This window comes from Saccopteryx leptura, chromosome 3, assembly GCF_036850995.1.
Source record: "Saccopteryx leptura isolate mSacLep1 chromosome 3, mSacLep1_pri_phased_curated, whole genome shotgun sequence".
NCBI classification, from domain to species: Eukaryota; Metazoa; Chordata; class Mammalia; order Chiroptera; family Emballonuridae; genus Saccopteryx; species Saccopteryx leptura.
In genome coordinates, this window is record NC_089505.1 from 137,641,496 (window position 1) to 137,657,045 (window position 15,550).

The 15,550-nt window shown below is 43.2% G+C and overlaps 1 protein-coding gene and 1 pseudogene across 1 annotated transcript in view; one reads left to right on the forward strand and one right to left on the reverse strand.

Annotated features, from left to right (window-relative positions):
- The window catches only part of ROR1 (receptor tyrosine kinase like orphan receptor 1), a 456,010-nt gene that overhangs the window by 175,256 nt on the left and 265,204 nt on the right, over window positions 1-15,550 (forward strand). The window lies entirely within an intron of this gene.
- On the reverse strand, window positions 11,327-11,763 carry LOC136397694 (large ribosomal subunit protein uL24 pseudogene; annotated as a pseudogene).

Below are 15,550 nucleotides of genomic sequence, written 5' to 3' on the forward strand. Positions count from 1 at the left end.
TGTTGTGTTTTGTTCTGTGGGTTTTTTTTCCCCCCATTCTATGGTTAGGTTACCAAGAAGTTCTCTTCTCAGGATTATATATAATGTCCACATGCTTGATTACTTGGAAAAGAAGCCAAGACCGTATTTAATCATACACTGTACAGTGTCAGAAAAGGTCCTGGTACCCTGTCTTGTCATTGCCCTGAGTGGCAGTAATTTACAGCTTGAAATAGCAGCCGGAGAAGGAGGGAGCCTTTAAAGCAGTCAGATTTGTTGGTTAACTTCAGTTAACCCAGAGGTCAAAAGCAGTTTCTGTCTAGCACATTAGATAACTTTTGAAACGTTTGAGATGTTGCAGGTAGCATTACAGGAACATCCGCACTTGTGATAAAAGGAGTTATTTATGAGGTAGCTGAGGTTTCAAATATGAAGGGGGGGGGGGGTGGAATCCTATAAATTATGAAGACTTTAGTAACAAACTCCAGTAGGATGTTGCTGGCTTTTCTGAGAGGGTAAAAGGGAGATCAGCCAGGAATAAAACAGGAAAGTCTATTTAAGTACTAACTGGAATTCCAGTGGCATTACCTGCTGACGGAAAGTGACAATCCAAAGAAATGGAAGTGACCATCATGGAGAAAGAATGAATGCCTTCAGCATTTGGAGTGGATGTCTTTTGTCTCATGAGTTGCTATGGAAAACTCTACCAGTGTTTTTCAGCTGATCTAGTATTGTCTAGAAATAAGTGGAAAAAATCAATTGGTTCCAAAGACATTATCACAAAGCATTTATAATCTGTGTCCTGCCTTGGCTTATCAAAGCTAAGAAAGAAAGAGGGGACTCTAATCTAAAGTGAAGAAGTAGACAGACACCTCAGCTTCAACTGCCTTCTTAATGCTTTTATTTTCCCCCTTAGAGATCAAGCATTGTTGTATTTAACAATAGAGTACATGCTTTGGGGGAATGATGATTACTTACATTAAATGTTGGAAGGTTAACATTCTCTGGGATACATGAGTAAGTCATGAATTATTTTTCTACACATTTGGTTGCTGGAAAAGTAGAAATTAATTAGGAAGAAAGAAATTGTACTTGGCACTATTTAGATTCTTTTCCTTTCCTTTCCTTTTTTGTCTACCAGTGAGCATTCAGATCACACAGTGGGATATAGTGACCTGAGAACTGGCCTTGAAATGACGCATCCTGCCAATGTCATTTCCAGCTGGAGATCTGGGGCAAGTCTCGGAGACTGATAAACAGCACTTTAGCCCCTTACTGAGGATGTTAATCAAGATCAAATGAAGTTCTCTATGTAAGACTTCTCTGAGCATTTGTAAAGTACCGAGCAGATGCACCGTGATAAAAGTAAACTATGTGAGGTCAAGGGTGGTATCTGACTTGGTCCCTTTATGTCCCAATTACCAAGCACATAGCCTTTGTGTGTGTGTGTGTGTGTGTGTGTGTGTGTGTGTGTGTGTGTGTGTGAGTGACAGAGATAGAGAAGGACAGATAGGGACAAACAGCTAGGAAGGGAGAGAGATGAGAAGCATCAATTCTTCATTGTGGCACCTTAGTTGTTCATTGATTGCTTCTCATATGTGCCTTGATCGGGGGTTACACAGGCTGAGTGACCCCTTGCTCAAGCCAGCGACCTTGGGGTCAAGCCAGCGACCTTAGGCTCAAGCTGGTAAGCCTTGCTCAAACCAGATGAGCCCACGCTCAAGCTGGTGACTTCAGGGTTTCGAACCTGGGTCCTCTGCATTCTAGTCTGATGCTCTATCCACTGTGCCACTGCCTGGTCAGGCTCGGCTGATTTTTGAATAAATAAGGCAATCAAGGACCCGGGTTCGATTCCCGGCCAGGGCACACAGGAGAAGCGCCCATTTGCTTCTCCACCCCTCCGCCGCGCTTTCCTCTCTGTCTCTCTCTTCCCCTCCCGCAGCCAAGGCTCCATTGGAGCAAAAATGGCCCAGGCGCTGGGGATGGCTCTGTGGCCTCTGCCTCAGGCGCTAGAGTGGCTCTGGTCGCAACATGGCGACCCCCAGGATGGGCAGAGCATCGCCCCCTGGTGGGCAGAGCGTCGCCCCTGGTGGGCGTGCCGGGTGGATCCCGGTCGGGCGCATGCGGGAGTCTGTCAGACTGTCTCTCCCTGTTTCCAGCTTCAGAAAAAAAAAAAAATAATAAGGCAATCAGCCATTGGACAACTTTATCTCATCAATGTCCCAGTTTTTATTGTGTGCCCAATGTTTTTCTTGTATGAACCTTTTGGTGGATAATTTTGAGAGCTAGGAGCAAATGATAGGGTCTCTCAATCAGGAAATACTTCATCATTGGCCAAGGTAATGGGTGACAATGTTACTAATTTTCTGCTTCCTTCACTTGCTCCTGGAGGGCAAGGATCATGCCTGGTTCATCTTTCAATCTCTTAGCCACTGGGACTTAGCACAATGTTTTACATTTGTCAGTGAGAAGAAATAGTTACCAGATAGAATTTTCAATGGCCCTGGGCCATCCCTTTTTTGCCATCCTATACCTGTTCCGACTTCCTATTTTGGATTGGGATTTGAAACTAGCGCGGAACTGTAGCAGGCTCGTTGGTTTGCCCTTCTTCCACTCTAGGAATATTCTACCAGGTGCCGACACTATTCTAGGTGGACCCTTCCACATTCTGTAGCCCGTTTATTACATAATCTCTAAGTGTTAACTCGAGAGCCCAGACACTTCTGACATCTTCAGATGTTATCAAAGACTTAAAACTCACACGTTTGTAGAGACCACCTCGTGCCTTCTATTGCAGGCTGCTTCAGACGGCCATATTGGGCATGTTTGGCTCAGAGCAGTGAGTAACTCTCATCCTGAATAGGGAAAGGGAGAAGCCACATTGCAGCACAGTCGTCAGAGTTCTAGGTGCTCTTGAAAAGATGGGGTTACCTGAGCCAGAGGGAAGAAATATGACAGAGGAAGAAGTTAGTATTCTCATGGTGTGTTTTTAATGTTCATACAACACAGAGTGCAATTGACTAAGTCTATGAATTTTGACTAGTTGGTTCTTTTGGTGACTAGGTAGTTCCTGTTACATTGGAGTCATTTAGGCATGCATAGTGTTGCCCAAACATCCAGAAGGCTGACAACTGGTCTACCACAATGCTTTTCTGTTTAAATACTAACCACCAGCAACTTCTACTCATCTCTCCTTCCAAATATTAACTCCCTCTTTTCCTCCCTGTCTCAGTTGGGATGTTAGCTCCTCAGGGGAGCCTTCCATGATACCCCCAGGACACATACCTGGCTTGGTGCTCTCAAGAGTTCCTGGTATCTCCCTCTAGTGACTTTCCCCAGCACTGACTGCCATTTATGGTACTTGAGGCTCCTAGTGTGTGATCTTGAACAGGGAATATGATAGCTCTGTGAGTTGCAATATGCAAAACTAGGGCTGAGAATTCTTGGTATGGAGGAGAACTGAAAATACCAGAAATAGTGCCGTTGGGGGATCCAGTTCTAACTCTTGGCCCCATTTCCCATTCCCTTCCTGTATGTTTTGAGTTGGTGGATTCAGATCACTTTTCCTAAACCTTTCACCAGTAACAGTCCTGTAAGCATCCCCAAGGCTGAGGGAGATTCACTTCCCCAGTGCTTTCCCAAGACAATCCACGAGGGTCTCTGCACTCATTTTATCATGAAAGGTGAAAGCATGAGTGGGAAGGAAAGAGATTAGGGGTGGACCTCAGTGTCTGGTGGACAGGAGTGGGTTAAAGGCTCCGTTCTGATATATCTGTCTTACAGAAAGCATCAGTTGATGATTATCTGGCTCTGCAGTGATTCATGAGCCCCACAGACAAGGCAAATTCTCATTCATTCAGTCATTCATTCAGTGACTACAAGCCAGGCTAAAAATAGAAGTGTCAGGTTATGCCATTCTCCACTGTGAAGAACTAGGGATCTTTGAGAAACAAGGCTAATTCCACTGCTGGGGCAGGGAAGATACAAATTAAGCCTGGAACATTTTGTTTTGCCAGAAAGTAAGCAAATGTGGTCGGTGATGTCAAGAAGATATAAGAACCAGCTTGAAGGGGCTTTAGCTTGCCAAATCTAGGACACTTTGAGTGATAAAATAAATAAGGGCAGTAATGGATTATAACCCATTGAACAATAGGAATTTATGAGTCTGCTTTGTAATAAATAGGTTGGTATGTAGAGGGAAAGGAAGAGGTCTTCTTTGCAGTATTATGCCAACTTGATCAATGTGGAGGAACGGTGGATTTGGAAAGTCACCATTTTGTAACCCTAGAATTGTTTGGGCAAGAATCATCAGTGGATTTAAATCTGGTTGGGTGGGGGAGGTTTGTTAAGGAACAGGATATTTGTATGGTCTTAAAGTGTCTCTCCACATATTAGCTGGCAAATGGTAACACTGTGTATTGTGGAGAAAATGGACAACATCTTGGCGGGATGATAAGGCTAATATCATCCGGCCTGTTATGTTCACAGGCCAATGTTATGAAAGACAAATGCTGAGGAATTGTCCAAGTTAAGTGTCACTAAAGAGACGACGACTAAATAAGATTAGTGATCCTGGACTGGGTTTTGTGCCAGGAAGGGCAAAAATGCTTTGAAGGATGTTACTGAGATAGCTGACAGCTGACAAGTTGGAATATGGCACATATTCCAATTTGTCTTAGTTTATCGTGGGGGTTAGGTTCCAGAACCCCCCACGATAGGTGAAAAGTAGCGACCTTATATTTATTTTATTATTTATATATATCTTAAGGCTTTATAAACCCTCCCCACACTCTTATAACCTTTTCCCACACTGTTATTAACCTTTCCCCACACTTATTTTGCTTATTTTACAGCAAAAATAGTTTAAAAATATATCTAAAAATATCTATATACTGCGATATCCCGTGATATTGCAAAATATCCGCGATACAAAATTAGATATATAAAATGTAAAAATCCATGATACAGTGAGACCGCAAAAAGTGGACCGCGATATGGTGAGGGACGACTGTATATATCAATCTTAAATTTTTAAAATTTGATAATTTGTTTTGGAGTATTTTTAATTGGGATATAATTTACATATAACATTGTGTAAGTTTAAGGTGTACAACGTGACACATTTATATACTGCAATATGGTTCCCACCATAGTGTTAGCTAACACCTGTATCATGTCACATAATTATCATTTCTTTTTCCTGGTAAGATGTAGTCTCTTAGCAGCTTTTAGTATATAATACCTTATTGTTGACCATAATCACTGTGCTTTACATTACATCTCCAGAACTTATTCATCTGCTAAGTTACAGGTTATTTTTATTCTTAAAAAATAGATACTTAAGTATTAAGGGTGAAGGATCATGATATATGCAAATATTCTTTAGTAGTTCAGAAAATAATAAGTATACACAGAATGATACAGCAAGCCGGAGTGAAATGTTAAAATTGGCCAATTGGGTAAAAAAGGGGTATGTGGGAGTTCTCTAGATTATTCTTTAAAATTGAAATAATTTCAAAATAAAATAAAAAAAAAGTATTGCGATACAGCAAAAAAGTGGAGCCTAGCAATCTGCTACTACTTAGTGCAATGGTTCTCAAAGTATGCAGCAGGGCACACTGGTGTGCCCTAGAAGATTTCCAGGTGCGCCCTATGGTATTCCAGAGAAATATGTGCCTGTTGGGCACCAAAAAACCAACAGGGTTTTGGAGTTTAGATTTTTGGGGGACAGAGGTGTGGGGAATTGGCTGTAAGCTGACAGTCTACCCAACTCCCCACCTCACTTGCTTGATTAGGTTGCAAAAGGCTGTTAAGCTGTGGTGATGGATTGTTTACACTACCCCCATGTTCCCCGGAAAGACTGGAGGCAAGTTTCTTCTATCCTTTGTTTGGTGTAAAGTTAAGATGATGTGTATGGTGGGGGTTTTCTGCACTCAACACAAGAGTAAAAAGAGAGGAATTCTTCAATGTATTGATGAGGAAATGAGAGTTTGCCTTTCAAATATATGCCCAAACATTGAAGAAATCACTAGGACACATCAGGCTCATGTTTCTCATAAACACAAGAATGAAAAAACTTAACACGTTCATGCTGGTACCTGCCGAATTTACTAAATCTTACTAAGAATGTATCTATATATGTAAAAAGATAACTTTTTTGTCATTTTTTAACCCCTTTTTTACGAATTCTAAAAAGCGTAACTCAAAAAAATGTAACATAAAAATGTTTTTTAATGTCAGAATAAATTTAATTTGGTGACTTAGTGTCTTAGTTTGGGCAGGCCCTTTAGCCTCTCTCTAAACCTCAGTTTTCTTGCCTTTCAAATGAGGGAAGTTCTTTTTGCTTTAGAGTTTTGTGTGTGGAAGCCTTTCTAACGCAAAGAACAGTGGACATATTTAGTGACATTTCAATCTAAACATTTTCTCACTTCTAGGGCTTTGTGTTTATTTTGAGGCATTTGCCCTTTTTCTTTATATATCAGTTACTTGTGTTTATAGCATACCCACTCCCTCACTAAACTGTAAGATAAATGATACTACTACTACACTATCATTAATAACGATGGTGATGAAAATAATAATATCTAGCACTTGCATGGTACTCAATAGCTTGGATAGTGCTTTCTGTGTACCTGGCACAATTCTGATTACTTTACATGTGTTGTTTCATTTCCTCCCTACCCCAACCCTATTAGATAGGTATTGTTATCCTCATTTTACAGAGCAGGAAACTGAGGTGTAAGAAGAGACAGAGCTAGAATTCCAACCCAGAGACATGGCTGGCCAAAAGGAGTGTCTTTTTCTAAATTTCACAAGTGTGATATGGGCTAGCAATACCCCCAGGACTGAAACCCAGGCAGCACTCTCAGTTTCTGTTCTCAACTAGAAACCTCTGCTGCATCTGAAATCCTTGTCTCTGGCACCCAACAAGCCTTCCTGCCACGCCCTGGCACAGACCTGATAAGTATGGGGAACAGAACGCTGTAGAAAGTGCGGGCGCTCTGGAAATAGATGGGCTTCACAGAATCTTCACTCTGCCTTTACTAGCTACACTCATTCTCTGAGCCTCAGTTTCTGTGTTTGATCAGAACAGCCTTGCCTGACCAGGCAGTGGCGCAGTGGATACATCAGACTGGGAGGCGGAGGACCCAGGTTTGAAACCCTGAGATCACCGGCTTGAGGGCCGGCTCATCTGGCTTGACCCCATGGTTGCTGGCTTGAGTCCAAGGTCACTGGTTTGAATCCAAGGTTGCTGGCTTGAGCAAGAGGTCACTCACTGTGCTATAGTGACCTCCCAGTCAAGGCACATATGAGAAAGCAATCAATGAACATCTAAGGAGCTGCAATGAAGAATTAATTGATGCTTATCTCTCTCCCTTCCTGTCTGTCTGTCCCTATCTGTCCCTCTCTTTGACTCTCTGTCTCCATAAAAGAAAAAAAGAATAATCTTAGCAGAGGGGAGGTATGCAATAAATTATTTTCCTCCTCTTTCTTTGCCTTTTTCTTCTTGTATTTCTTTCTGACATTTCACTGAAGACAAGACTGATGTTGCTTTTAAGTGGAGACTCTTTCTCTTTTGCTTCTAATATGATTTTTACATCCTATTTTTATAGTAATTGTGATGCCTTATTGCAGTTACCTGCTTTCTGTCTCCACTCAGATCAGTTTTCCTCAGGGCAAGGATTCATGCTGTTTTTTTTGTTTGTTTGTTTTTTGTTGTTGTTTTTTTGTGGCAGAGACAGAGAGTCAGAGGGACAGATAGGGACAGACAGATATAGGAAGGGAGAGAGAGATGAGAAACATCAATTCTTTGTTGCGGCTCCTTAGTTGTTCATTCATTGATTTCTCATATGTGCCTTGACCGGGGGGCTACAGCAGACCAAGTGACCCCTTGCTCGAGCCAGCAACCTTGGACTCAAGCTGGTGAGCCTCACTCAAACCAGATGAGACTGCGTTCAAGCTGGCGACCTCAGGGTCTTGAACCTGGGTCTTCCACATTCCAGTCCAACACTCTATCCACTGCTCCACTGCCTGGTCAGGCAGGAGTCATGCTGTTTTCATCTTTGAATCTTTTATGGCCAGCACGATGCCTGGCCAGTGGGGGCAGGGCTGTTGCTAGCCAAGATTGCACTTCTGTGAGGTTTAGAAAAGGCGCTCTCTTTCCTCCGGCCAGGCCTCTGCAGGCTCAAGGTCCGGCCCGCTGACATCTTCGTATGAAGAAAAAGCACCCCTTTCCTTGGAGATCTGGCCATAGATCGACAAGGGGCTGTGTTTCGCCGTCACTCTTTCCTGTGGCAATCCACAAAGTGAAGGATGGTGTGTCATTACAGTACATGTGGGCTACTCAAGAAATGTTTGTTGAGTGGATGAGTGAATGGAGAGGTGAGCAGGTGACACATTCCTACCTGGCTTCCTTTCCCGTTTCAGCCATGACTCAGCCAGAGCAGTGACCCATGGCTGCTTTGTATGCAACTCCAAAGCCCAACCATTATCTTCTAGGTCAGGTTTTTCACACTTAATGATGCTGCCACAGGATTCTGCTCTTCCTGAAAATCCTTCCGAGGCAGATTCTGAGGATAATTGCTTCTGTGAATCAGCCTGTGAGCAGGAGTCCCATGGAGGCCAAACCTATGTCAGGGCCCCAGCACCCAACCCCAGATGGCCTCTTCCAGGTCAAGGAGATGGTTTTTGCAAAGATAGGGCTCAGGAAAGGCCCCTGGTCTCTGCAGCCTTGGTCTTTAAGAAGTGCACAGAGCAACCCATCTCCCCCCACCTTTCCCCAGTATGGTCTCTTGGTGCCTCCCGAAACCCAGCCCCACATCCGCCCCAGGCAGGAAGGAAAAGACTTTCATCTGAGTAACTGTCACTATGGGCGGTGCAGATGCTCAGTGAAGAGCTCTGCCTCTTCAGGCTGAAGTTTGAGCTCTCTGGTTAACTGGCCTTGGGCAGACCTGGTCGCATTTGCTTGACCTTGCTTGACCTTATCATTTGATTACAGGTAGAGTCATTTCTGCTTTTCACTTGTGATTTATGATTATTATTTTTCACTTAAAATAATTTTAAGATTGAATATTGTTAAAGTATTTGTTACAGAAAAGCTATAATACAAACAAAAAGAAAACAAAGAATATTCATAATCCCACTCAGCCATAACCACTGTAAATGCCTGAACTGATTCATTCTTTCAATCTCTCACTCTTTCTCTTCTCAGACACACACACACACACACACACACACACACACACACACAGCCTCACTTACATTTTTTTATTGTATTTTGGAACAGGCTGGATGGTTAAAGATTATTCTTATTTGTAAAAGCAATGAGTGATCTACAAATGTAAAGTTATTATTAATATGTTGGGAATGGAGTTGAGATTATACTTTAAGTTCCACAGATATATATTTGCAGTCTATCATGCCTGAAATAAACTTGCTGTAATGTGAGTCTTTCTTTTATGCCAAGCACATAACACACAGAGAACCTACTTCCCAGGAGATTGCCTAAACCAAGCACGCTATGTTCCATCTTACTGTTGAAATACAGATTTCCCATTAAAAGGAAATCTTTTCCTTTCAGAAGGCTGAAAAAGATGATACTTAAAAAAGGGAGGGAGCAAAAAAAAGACTCCCAGCTGGTTAAATTTAGGGCGCTGAAAGAGATCCAATTGGCAGATAATCCCTGGCCTTGGGCCCACAACATTTTCATTTGATTGTGCATTGGATACATTTTCACTCATTTTAAGCCCTTGCCTTTCATTATTTTGTTCCTTGGAGATAGGCAAACTTAGTATCAATAGTTCTCTTGGCCTCCATCAGATGGCTTGATTTATTTAAGTGGTCCATTTTGTTATTCCAGTAAGGGGGGCCTTGTACTTTTTGACGCATTTCCGAGAATGATTGTGCAAAGAAATTCTGAGATTTTTTTTTTCTTCTGTCTTCTCAACGGTAGACTTTTTTAAAATGAAAGAGGTTGGATAAAATGGTGAGTGTGGGACACTGGGAAGAGGGTACTCTGGACCCAGAGTCAGGAGACTTGGCTTTTCACCCAGCTCTGACACTGACATATGGATACAGCCTTGGCTGAATCTCCTAATTGCATTGGATCTGAATTTCTTTTGTCTGTAGGGATAATCGTCTCTTCTTTCTTTCCCTCAGGGATGTTGTAAGGGTAAAATGACCTAATCCAGTGGCTCTCAACCTCTCTTGCATATGAGGATAACCTGGGGAGGTTGTTAAAAATACCATTTCCTAGGCCCCCGCCCAAAGCAATTAGATCAGAATCCATGGAACCTGGGCTATGGTAATTTTTATATCCCAGGAGATTATTTGTGCAATCAGGGTTGAAAATCAAGAAGATAATACATTGGGAGGCCTGTGTAAGGAGAGTTTAAAACCATCCACATTAGTATGGTGCCAGGCAGTTTCAAATGATATCACGTGGAGACTTATGAAGAGCTTATAAGACAGTGTATTTCAAACTTATTTGACTGTAACCTAAAAAAAAAAAAATCACATCCCAGTATGCACACTCATAACACATAAATATACTCAGTTGCATGGGTAGGAGTCCCCCCTTATTTGCGTGGGAGACGTTCCAAGACCCCCAGTGGATGCCTGAAACTACAGGTAGTACTGAACCCTGTATACACTGTAATAAAATTTTATGAACATGGTCTCTCTCTCTCAAAATACCTCATTGCACTGTACTCACCGTTCTTGTGATGATGTGAGATGATACAGTGCCTACGTGATGAGCTGAGCTGAGCTGAGCTGAGATGAGGTGAATGGAGTGGGTGTTGTGATGCAGTGTTAGACTACTATTGACTCTGACAGCATGCGGGGAGGAGGATCATCTGCTTTGCGCAATCCTGGATCGCCAAGCCCTGACTGCGTTGATGGTTGGGGAAATATATTTTCAGATTTCAGTTGCATCAGGTAACTGAAACCTTGGAAAGTGAAACTGCCAATAAGGGGGACAAGTGTAAATACAACTTTATTCTTTTTTAATGCAAAAAAATTTTTAATATGTTATTTTTATTTTAGGAGGAAGGTAGAAGACAGGTTTGAGAGGCAGTGGTTACAAGTAGCTTTCCATCCAGGCCTTCTTCTTAATGAGCCATGAGGCACCCCCAAGTACTGCTGCCTTCTGTAAAAGAAATCACGATCTTGATTTCGGAAAACGGTTAGAAGGTCACAACGTAGGGTGCCTTGTCCAGTCAGCAAATGTTACCTGAACTTCCCTGAAAACGGACCCACTGGAAATTCAGTAGTATCCCAAATCACCATACATAAAATAAATGCTCTCTATTTTAAATTTTTAATGAAAGTTGTACATAAGATTACTTTATTCCTGCATCTTCTCAATTGTTTCTTACTTGCATTTGCCCTTTTCCTTTCCTCCTTGGCAAGATGTGGCTTTACGTTCCAGGTTCTTTTTGTGGTCTTTGTCTAGCGTTAGTCTTGTGATAACCACGTTGCTGGGGTGAATGTTCACATGAACAGTTGTACCATTAGCTTTCTCCTGTTGCACTCGTTCAATGTAGATGACATATTTCTTCCTGTAAACCAGGACCACTTTGACAATTTGCTGCCCTTTGTCATGTCCTCGCACAACCTGAACTTCATCATCCTTTCAGATGGGCATGGATCGACATCGTACTTCTGTCTCAGCTCTTTGGAAAAAGGAGATGACATAATTTTCCTGCAAATGTGGGAAGATGCATTGAAATGCCTTTTATGGCTCTTGCTCTGGTGAAAAGTCACAAAGGGACTGAACTTCATTTTGACCACTGGCACTCCTACAATGGCCACAAAAGAGAAGACTATAAATACAACTTTCACAGAACAATGCTTTCCCTTTCTGTATGTGATTCAATCTAGTATCTTTTCTTGTTTCCTATTTGGTTGCAACTTAGACTACTCTATTTCATTTAATTTTAGTATTATTATTATTATTATTATTTATTTTGTGAGAGGAAGGAAGGCAGAGACAGACTTCCGCATGCACCCTGACCAGGATTCACCCAGCAAGCCCACTAAGGGGTGATGTTCTACCCATCTGGGGCATTGCTCTGTTGCTTAGCAACCAAGCTCTTCTTAGTGCCTGAGGTAGAGGCCATGGAGTCATCCTCAGTGCCCAGGGCCACTTGCTCCAATTGAGCCATGGCTGTAGGAGGGAGGGGAAGAGAGAAAGAAGTGAGAGGGTGAGGGGTGGAGAAGCAGATGGGCACCTCTCCTGTGTGCCCTGACTGAGAATTGAACCTGGGACTTCCTCACGCTGGGCTGATGTTCTACCACTGAGCCAATAGGCCAGCCCCCCCCCCCTTTTAATGCTGGTGGAGAGCACAGAACTGATTTAAAGATCTGCTAATGAGAGCTGACTTGAAGTTTGAAAACCAGACATAAAGAGATGGCATATTTCGTGGAAGTGAGCTCACCCACTCTTTGATGTTTATTCCTTCTACTTGCAGATTGAAGCTACCAGTACTCATCCACTTCCTCCTCCACCCTCCTCGGTATATCTTTACTTGCTGCATCAAACATACCCACCAGGGCGGTCCTGCTTCTAAACATTATGTGGCCCTTAATTGAGTGACTTGGAGTCTTGCTTCCTCTTCCACATTCTAATCCCTGAAATCGTAGACCTTCTAATGACACATTCTACTTTATACCTCATGCAGAATTTAAGAAGCAAACTCAACCCACATTGTGAATTGAATTGCAATTAGTTGGCTAAAGAGGCTCCTTAGTATAAATACAAGATATTACATTTAATAGATAGCTCTAGCTACAACATGGTGCTGATGATAATGTTGGTCTCTCTGGTCCAGAGAACTGAGGCGCTGTAGGTCAAGTGTGGTGAACAAAGTCATCTCCCTCGTGCTCTGCCCACATCCTCCACTTCCCATGCTTTCTTTTGCCCCTCTGTGTCTTGTGCTGCTCTTGGTAGGTCTGCTTCAGCTACACAGAGTTGTCCGCTTCTCTCTGCACTCAGAAAGAGTTTGGCCACTGCGGCCCAGAGACATCCTCTACCACGGCTTTAGCCTGGGTTGCCATCGCTTCTGTTTGCTGGTGTGTGGCTGTGAGCTGGCGCTCGAGGCTCAGAGTTCTTACCCAGGACATAGTCTCTAACATGCAACCTAATCAAATAACTGCTGGCTCTTTCTCTTGCTTTATGGCCGTGGGGACAAGAAGCTTTTCGGGGAGACCTGGGCAAGAAGAGAACATCTCCTCGGTATAACTGTTTCTGAAATTTTCTCACAGTGTTTTCCCCAATGTGTGTTTAACCATTCTTTGTCTGCTTAGTTGGCGCTCTCATACTTCTAACTTTGTTTGACAGTGGCACAAAATGAAATGTAGTCCAACTTTGACATATAGTAATTGAGCATATTGACTTTTGTTACTCTCACTTTATTTTTAAAGCAGTCTTTGAAGAGAGATCCTTTCTACTGTGGAGAGGGCATGAGAGGCTTCGAGGGGAGAGGTGACTCAGATGGCTGTTAGACGTCAGAGGTGGAATTCGAACCCGTCTTTAGAGTCCAAGTCCATGGTCCTGTCCTTTCTTCTATATCAGGGCTTTGTATCCCTGTGACAGGCAGACCTTGCTTCTGCCAGGCACATTTGATCCAAGACAGAAGGCTGGTAGAAAGGGAACCCTAACGCCAGGCATGAGCTTGGCCAGGGCTGAGGAGGTGGGTACCAGCTCATGCTGGTTCCCAAAGGAGGCACTTAGGCTTTACCAGAACCATGACCCTTTTAAAGACTTACTTTTGGGAGCCAAGCTTGTCGGCGGTTATGGTAATTGACAAGCCTACCAAATCTTTCCTGGCAGTGGGGGCCCCGTGAGGCCTGGAAAGGAATCTTGTGAAAAAAATAGATCCACCTTGCCCCACCCGTGGCCTGTAGGGGTGCAGGCAGTCTTCTCTCAGACGGCTGTCTGGGTTCCACGGTGATAGGCGTCCTGAATAAATACTCTGATAGACTAAACACACGTTGTCCACATTGGCCCGGGGAGCCGCAGTCCCGGGAGCACTCCCAGCACAGTCCCCTGTGTGGCAGCCCGGCTTGTTAATCATCGCACTGGCAGGCCGGCCAGGATGGAGATATTTAGCTCGGGGCTTGTGCATTACCCTGTATGCTAATGTGAGCATTCTTAGAACTGTAATTTCCGTTCCGACCTCCGCGGACAGTCCTTATAGAGAACACAGACATAAAACAATTCCTGAAATGTCAGGAAGAAATTGCATCTAATGGGGGATCCCTCTGCCAAGGAAAACATACTTCAGTTTTAAAGCACTCCCATCCAAACAGGGAGATTTGAAAACGACGCTTGGATTTGCACTGGGGCCTCAGCGCTCTCCGTGTCCTTTCATACGCTGTGGTGCATGAGCCAGCGAGCCCCACCGCAGGCTGCCTGTGGCTCCACGTGTCCGCCCCGGGAAGGAGATGGGGCGGCAGGTGGGAGGTGACAGCTGAGGCCTGTGCGGACGGTACCAGCCAGAAAACCCTCCTGGGGTCAACACAAGAAGATTTACAATGAGAACAACAATACCATATACCATAATGTTCTACCTTCCTCTGTTTCAGTGGGGAATATGATCCCCAGTTGGGTCTTGAACCCTTGGCCCTCATGATACCTGACACCAACAGCTAAGAAGCGTATCCTCCAGCCTTTTGAGTTTTGTATTAGGAAACACACTATCTGTCTACTCAAAGTATGCTTGTGAACAGATTCCACCTAAAAAGAATGATAATGATATAATGATCATACGTACTATCTTATGAGTGTTTATAATATGCCAGGAATGAGCACTTCACCTAAATTATCTCATTTTAACCCTCTCAATAGCCCTGCAAGCTAGGTATTGCAGTTGTCTTTCTATGTTACAGAGAAAACTGAAGTGCGGGTGGTTAGAAAGCTGGCCCAAGGTCACATCGGCAGCAAGCGGCTGAGCTGGAACTTGAAAATCGTGTCTAGACTTGTGCCACAGGAGCCCCTGGGACAACAGAAAAAACAAAACAAAACAAAAACAGGGGAGTCTTAGAAGTTATTTTTTTACCTATCCTTTACACCAGGGGTCCCCAAACTTTTTACACAGGGGGCCAGTTCACTGTCCTTCAGACCATTGAAGGGCCGGACTATAAAAAAAACAACTATGACCAAATCCCTATGAACACTGCACATACCTTATTTTAAAGTAAAAAAACAAAACAGGAACAAATACAATATTTAAAATAAAGAACAAGTAAATTTAAATCGACAAACTGACCAGTATTTCAATGGGAACTATGCTCCTCTCACTGACCACCAATGAAAGAGGTGCCCCTTCCAGAAGTGCGGCGGGGGCCGGATAAATGGTCTCAGGGGGCCACATGCGGCCCACGGGCCGTAGTTTGGGGACCCCTGCTTTACACATTTCTATTTTATGTATATGTTTTATAAAATAGAGCATAATACCATAGAACTATGTGTAAGTAAGTTCTGAATAAATAGGCATATAATGGAGGATTGTGGTCAAATATTTTTTACTTAAAGATCATACAAATTTGGAGATTACTGCATTTAACC